The sequence below is a fragment of the Borostomias antarcticus genome (genome assembly GCF_949987555.1).
Source record: "Borostomias antarcticus genome assembly, chromosome: 8".
Lineage (NCBI taxonomy): Eukaryota > Metazoa > Chordata > Actinopteri > Stomiiformes > Stomiidae > Borostomias > Borostomias antarcticus.
Window position 1 is genome coordinate 28,850,622 of NC_140241.1, and position 7,500 is coordinate 28,858,121.

Below are 7,500 nucleotides of genomic sequence, written 5' to 3' on the forward strand. Positions count from 1 at the left end.
CCAGGGAGGATGAGCGATGCGACCCCTGCGGTCTTTGTCAGCCAAACTGCTAACTTTATGGTCGTCATCCATTAAGCCTAGCAGGACTCTGCCTCCCACAGCCGTAATTGAACTAAGATCTCCTCCGTTTCCTTAGCTGTCTCCAGAGATCTGGACTGATGGAGCGCCGCCGTTCATCACACCTTTATTACGCCAAGGCAGATAGACGGGTGAGCACTCACACGGCATGTAATCACTTAAAGACTTCCCGCTCAGCAAGATGCGTTGAGATCTACGGCCCCAAGATAAGATACAGCCGCTGCCAATAGCCCATCACTAGCCAGGGATATAGATTCACTTTTATTCCCGTGGGTTATTTTCCTATCAACGGGGCACCAGATTAACCTGTCAATCAAAATAAAATATTATTTTGATTATTATTATATTTATTATTTATTAAAATATTGAATTGATCTTAATTTGTATCCTAACACATACAGTACTGTAGCTAGCAGCATAAATCAATGCGGTCATCCATTTTTAATCAGAAATCGATCTGATTGGGTTTGGTGTCGTCCAATAGTGGCTTGGAAACACTTGGCTGGTCCTCTGTCATTGGTGTCATATCAGAATGCTAACTGCTACAGTCTGATAGTCTGAGCTAGCATTGCAGTTGTGTCTGCAGATTGCTCGATTTCGCTCAAGATTCAAGATTCCTTTATTTATCACGTGTAATGTATCGAGTACAGTCACAGTGAAATTAGAGAAGAAAGATTAGAAATATGATGCTTTATACAGATAAACTCTAATACTCAATTCCAACTAACTTTCGCTCTTCTCACTTTCTGACTGTGTCTCCTCACTAGGCTTCACTGTTAAAGAAAAGAAAAGTTTAAAGATACAGTACACCCGTTGCAGCAGTAGCACAAACTCTTTTCTCTTAAGAGAAGGGGTAATTCTCGACTCGTGAACAAGATGTGTCATCTGAGAGCGACAGTACATCCAATAATATATGGTCCTCTAAATGTTGAATTGGCGATTAATCCAATGTGAAAAATGTAGATGGGAGATATAGCCTACCTTACAGTATATGGAAATTACATATAAAAGGGATTCGTATACGATATGTATATAAGAGTTCTATTATTATTATTATTATTATTATTATTATTATTATGCTGCTGCTGAATATTATTATTATTATTATTATTATTATTATTATTAAAAATAACATGAGCTTTTCCCCTTCTTGGGGGTCCAACTGTGGTGTAAAATCCTGTTTATGGGCGCTCATAACCCCCACACCCTAGACAAACTGATGCTAGCCCTACTAGCGCGGTGGAGGAGGTACTTGGGCCAGACTAGCCTGCAGCTATTTCTGTTTGTGTTGATGAATAGTAATGTGATATTTATTGGCTGATATACCTCATAGTGTCTTTGAGAGTCTAAGTCTAAATCTATATCTCATTTACAGTAACATAAAAAGGTAATTATACAGATTTGCTGATTACTTTAACATACATTGATTTATTAACCCTTTACTTCTCTCCCTCGACGGTGTAATATGAATAGCTTACTTTGGGCGAAGAAGTTGACACACTAGTTATTCATTTTCCAAAATGCAATTCCCTCTCGGCAGTTATTGAAATATTGAGGCAAAAAATGGCCACAGCTGACAATAAACATAGATACATAACTGTTAGTTAGGCTTTCAGTATGCAGAACATGCCCTATTGAATCCACACCCACTCTGACTAGAACCTCCTGCTTCCTGTTAGCATACTCAGCCCCACCCAGACTAAATCAACCTTTTATTTCTCTTTTTTTTTTTACAGGACATACACTAGACCTAGGTCAGTCATTATCATTAGATTACTCTTATTACTTTGAGTACTGTAGATATACCATTGTGTGTGTGTGTGTGTGTGTGTATGTGTGTGTGTGTGTGTGTGTGTGTGTGTGCGTGATAGACATATTCTATCCCTGGCTGGATAGCCTGCACAGATTAAGCCAACACTGATGGGCTCTGATGACACCACTTTGTGTGTGTTCTGTGTGTTGTGTGTGTTCTGTGTGTGTGTGTGTGTGCGCGTGCGTGCGTGTGTGTGTCTAGATAGCAGGGCAGTGTGTCTCAGAGGCAGACATCTCTTTCATGGTCTGAACTCTGACCCCTGAGCCCACTGGAGATTATGGCGCAATCTGGTTGCTCACTTCAGACATCAGCCTGTTAGAAAGGAAGAGAGAGGTGGGAGAGAGAGAGAGAGAGGGGGGGGGGGTTATTTAAGTAAAAGAGGTAAGGATTGATGGGGGACTGTGTCTACTGTACCAACGTCACCTCAAGCCCGGCTAGTATGTGACTGACCCCAGTACGGACTAGTGACTCCAGAGCTAAGCGGCAGCTCGCTAAACATCATTAACTCCTGTTGACCTGTTACTCATTTGCATAGCTTTAGCCCCTTAAACGGCAGCTACTTTAAGAATAACGTACTTAACTCTGTAAGCTTCCTCGGTGCTAGCTGCTCCGACAATGCTTCAGTGGCTCGAGTACACGGCTTTCTAACCGTTACCACGCTAGCGAATGGCTGTTGCTAGTACTGTAGCTGTCTTTAAGCTAACGGACACTAGTTCAGCACCAGCATCACAAGGGTGACAGGTTATGATGGTGCATGTATAGCACCGTTGTCTCTAGCTGTGAGTGATGGAGTGTGACAGCGCTTTGAGCCTTGGGATGTGACAAGACACGAAAACAGCTACTGACGTGCTGGGGAGCGTGACACTTAATGACACTCGCCACCGCTGTGAGTGTTTTTCATGTTGACATTGTTGGACTTTGCTTGGCTAGGTTGGTCATCGAGCAGCTAGATTGGTTGTAGTTTTTTGAGTGTAAAACTACATCTGAATGGACATTTTTTAACATTATTATGTAGATGAATCATTAAAACAAAAACAAAAAAAGTAGGATCATGAGCCGATAGTATTACAACTCAATACCATGTGGTATTACTCCAGACACAGAGATACCGCGTGGTTTCAACGTTGTAATACTACTACTACTAATACTACTCGCAAGCCTTGTTACAGGTGGGAACCATTCCTCAGACATCTCAGACAGATGAACGCAACATTCATTTCGGGCTGATCAAAAAAAAAAAAGGATAAATTTCTCACTTTATTTCCGCTCGTTTCTAAAAGCTCTGTGGATGATTTTCTTGTTTCTTTTAATGGTTCGTCTACATAAACATGTTATCTATATCAGCTTTAAAGTTTGATACTTTTGATGGACATTATCATTGTAAGGTTGAACAATAGGGCAGCTGCACCATGAATTTTCACATAGCTACTGTACACTCGGAAGACACTCCATTTATCTGTCTCTCTTAACCGTTATTTGGTGGTCTTGTGTAGAAAACAGTAACCAGCAGGTTTAATGTGATGTTGTACTCATGGCACAAAGTGGCATGCCTTTCTCCTTCCTTCCCTTTCTTTTTTTAAGCTGTGTGCCCCTTAACATGAGCACAATAATATTCATGTAATGGTGCATTCATGTGGTGTTGGAATAATAGGAAACATTTGTTTGACACCCCCCCCCCCCACCCAGAAAAATAGCAAGTCGGTGAAAATGTTGGGTCACAGCTTGCTGACTTGTGATGTCATACGCAGAAACATAATTGACGAAAGTAAATGTTTGGTTGATGGTAATACACTTTTTATTAATTCCCGTATTGCATCACGTCATTTGGAAGGTAAGCCATAAGTATTACATTACATTAGTCATTTAGCAGACGCTTTTATCCAAAGCGACTAACAATAATTGCATTTAATGTAGGAAAAGCCAATGTACTACTACTCACCAGAACTCACAAGTGCATCTTCTTTCTAAAACAAGTGACTAAGAGCATAATCTAGTGCTGAAGGCAAAGTGCAAGAATAGCAATCTAAAATACAGTGCAATACAATACAATACAATAAAATACAAAAAGTGCTGTTACAGTATTATACCCACTTTCAGTATTATATGTAAGGGGGCTGGTTGGCTAGCTGACCCAAACGCAGGACCACGGACACAGACGGACAGTTCCAAGCCCAGAGGGCGGTTTAATATTAAAGCGGCAGTACAGAGGGCAAGGCAAAGGGTAGTCAAGTTCAGGCAGGGGTCAATCGATCAACAAACAAAGTCCAGAAAATCCAAGCCGTGGTCGAGGTCCGGTGAGAACGGGTCGGGGAAGCCGTGTGTCAGTCCAGGAAAAGAGCAGCAAACAAAACCGGAATCTGGAGGGGTGGAGAGTAGAATGAGTAAAGGGGAAAAAACCCCAACTATAACAACTACTATAACGGGAACTTAGAAAACCACAACTTGCCACAAGGAATCTTAGGGAAGAACTGGCGACGAACGTTGGGAAGACCGGGTTCTTATAGGGGAGGTGATTGGATGATTAGTGGCAGCAGGTGAGCCGCGCCCTCGGAGCTCGTTAGCGGAACCGTGTTCAGGTGTGCGGGGGTGATTACGTCGTTAGCGGAACCGTGTTCAGGTGTGCGGGGGTGATTACGTCGTTAGCGGAACCGTGTTCAGGTGTGCGGGGGTGATTACGTCGTTAGCGGAACCGTGTTCAGGTGTGCGGGGGTGATTACGTCGGAGGGCGCGCAGAGCGCGCGCTGAAGTGGAAGGCCGTGGCGCACGTGCTGCGGGAACGGTGGTGGGAGCTGGAGAGCGCCCAGGCGGAGGCGTAACATTATACCCACTTTCAGTATTATACCCACTCTTTCAGTATTATACCCACTTCTTTTCGTCACCACTACACCCCTGATTATAACTGTGATAACAAGTCAGGTAAAGCAACATTTTAGTGGTTTTAGAGAATCCTTTGCTCTTTTCTCATGCAAAAACTGGAAATGGATATTAGCATGTTTAAACTCTGAGTTCTGAGCGATAAAATACAACACATCTTCTTTGTAGCATTTCCGCATTACGACTTAAAAGCTCATGAACACACTGAAGTTGGAAGAATCACTTCCCAACTGGACATGGGACCGTCCGAGGAGCAGCGTCAGTAGCCGTAGATGTCAGTGCTAGCATGCTAATGTGCAAACCTTCTTTGTCGAAGTAGCACACACTAAGGTGAGCAGTGCTGACAGGTGCCGAGTAACTTCCAGGACTGGTCTGCCTGTGTGTGTGTGTGTGTGTGTGTGTGTGAGAGAGAGAGAGAGAGAGAGAGAGAGAGAGAGAGTGAGGCGGGGGGCTTCAGCAAGGGAACAATTTAATCAAGTCAATCTGATTACAGGGAAATGCCTGTAAGCCTGTAGCCTATTTTTAGCCATTGTGGAGCAGACCAGCAAGGGCAATTCTTTGGATGCTGTCTTGCTTACTCATGTGCAATCGCTTAGAGGGTGGGTGGACACGGGCAGATGGATATTAAGGAACATTCAAAGTAGCTGGTAGTTCAAGAGATTATCATTAGAATTAAGTGGACTTTGTCTAACATGCTTTGAAACATTGAATTCCAATGGCCTCCATTTTGTCTCAGAGTACATAGAGACAGCTCAGATACTCTGAATGCAAACGGCTACATTTGTCATGGAATGTCTGGCTCCAACAAGGAGGTGAGTTTACCAAAGTCTGTTATCGGTGACCTTGACATGATGTGTGTCCCGCATTGTCACCGGTAGTTAAAGGACAATTTCCGGCAGTGTCTCACAGGCCAGAGGCCACAGGGAGCAGGTCTCAGGGCAGTCACCAGATGCTGCTCATGGAACTCATGGAAGAGGAGCAACATGACCTTTGCCTGGAAGTCCCAGAGGACCGTCCTCTCTGGAATGTGCATGATTCTGATGAATCTATTCCAAACCCTGGGGGATCCCCCCCCTCATCTTTCGATAGAGAACGGGATGACGTCCGAGAGTTAAAACACGTTGGTTTGTTTCCTCCGCGATGGATTGACGATTCTCAAACACTCTATTCACTGCAGCGGGTCAAAGATATTCATTTTATGCATTGACGGCAGAAATTGTGAGTGCAAAAACAGTAAAAACTAAAATTGCATTTCAATTTTATTCATGGGGGTTCAATTACCAAATGCTTTTCTGGACTCAATGGGCCTAGATTGTTGAGTCTCAGGGTCAGCTCGCCTAGCTCGCTGTTTACGATGCAGGGTCTTTGTCCTTCACACACTGCCCACCATTGTGGGAGTGCCAAAAGTGCGGTCAGACCAACTGTCAACACGACACTCGCCGTCTAGAAATGCCTTCGTTAAGGCTGACATGGCTTGGAGGACAAATACCGCAAATAGTTAGTCTGGTCTGGAATGAAACATGAAGAACATTGATGGCGCAAGTAATATCATTATGACTGACGTCAGCAGACAAAGTCAACTATTAAAAGTAAGAGACACATTTAAAGTCGTGCTATGAATATATTCTTATTAATAACAGAACCACCATTAAATAGATATTACATCTGTGATGAGAAGTTTTAAGGCTCTCTTTGAAATCTCTCTCTCTCTCTCTCTCTCTCTCTCTATCTCTCTCTCTCGCTCTCCATCTCTCTCTCTCTCTCTCTCTCTCTCTCTCTCTCTCTCTCTCTCTCTCTCTCTCTCTATCTCTCTCTATCTCTATCTCTCTATCTCTCTCTCGCCCTCGCTGTCTCTCCGCACCACATGTTTCTACCACCCTCCTCCCTCTGTCTAGAGGAAGTTAGTGTGATGTCAGTGAGTGTGTCACAGCCCGGCGCCTGATGTGGCTGATGTTTACTCATGGACAGGGTAAACAAACACGTGTCCTTTCTCTGGCAGGTGGAGAATGCGAGGCGTCATACAGCTCGGAGGACCGCACCACGCTATGAGTCACCATATTCCAGCTTGGCTGCGTGTGTCACCGTGTCCTAACTACACGTGATGCGAGCGAGCGTCAGCGACAGTTAGGACACGGTGTGTGTCATGGCCTATGCTCTGTGGGAGTGGCGTGCCAACCCTCGCTAGGCTCTTTAGCTTTGGTTTCCAGGTTATTCTTGCACGTGAGAATGTTTATGCTAGTTCGTTTTACATTGGTACCGTGGGAGTATATTGTAAGTGTAGCCGTATTATGGAGTTGTGTGTATGCGTGAGTGTGTGTGTGTGTGTGTGTGTGTGCGTGTGTGTGTGTGTGTGTGTGTGTACACGCTATACATTACAGGATGCCTATGGGACACTGAGTCCACTGTTTCATTGCACATGTGGTGTAGTACTTTTTGGCTGTTGGAGTTTTGGACTGAGATGAAGGAATGCTGTACCTGTAGACCAGCTGGCTTCTGTGAGGGGATAAACCGACAATCAAAGATGCGGATTCACTGCAAACCCTGCCGCGTCACATAAACACAGCTCACATTACGTTTCCGAATGTTTGGTAGGAATAATGTGCTTGGAATCATCTCCATCATCTCTGGGTTATGTACAGTGGGGGCGAGCTAAAAGGCAATGCACAGTGGGACAGACTCCTGTCTTCTAGCTGACTTAGCTCCTCGTTGCTTATCCCTTTTCTTTGCTCTCTCAA

The 7,500-nt window shown here is 44.1% G+C and overlaps 1 protein-coding gene across 2 annotated transcripts in view; it reads left to right on the forward strand.

The window, feature by feature from the left end:
* Positions 1 to 7,500, forward strand: part of rgs3a (regulator of G protein signaling 3a) — a gene marked incomplete at both ends in the record, with an annotated part of 137,223 nt that overhangs the window by 38,391 nt on the left and 91,332 nt on the right. The window lies entirely within an intron of this gene.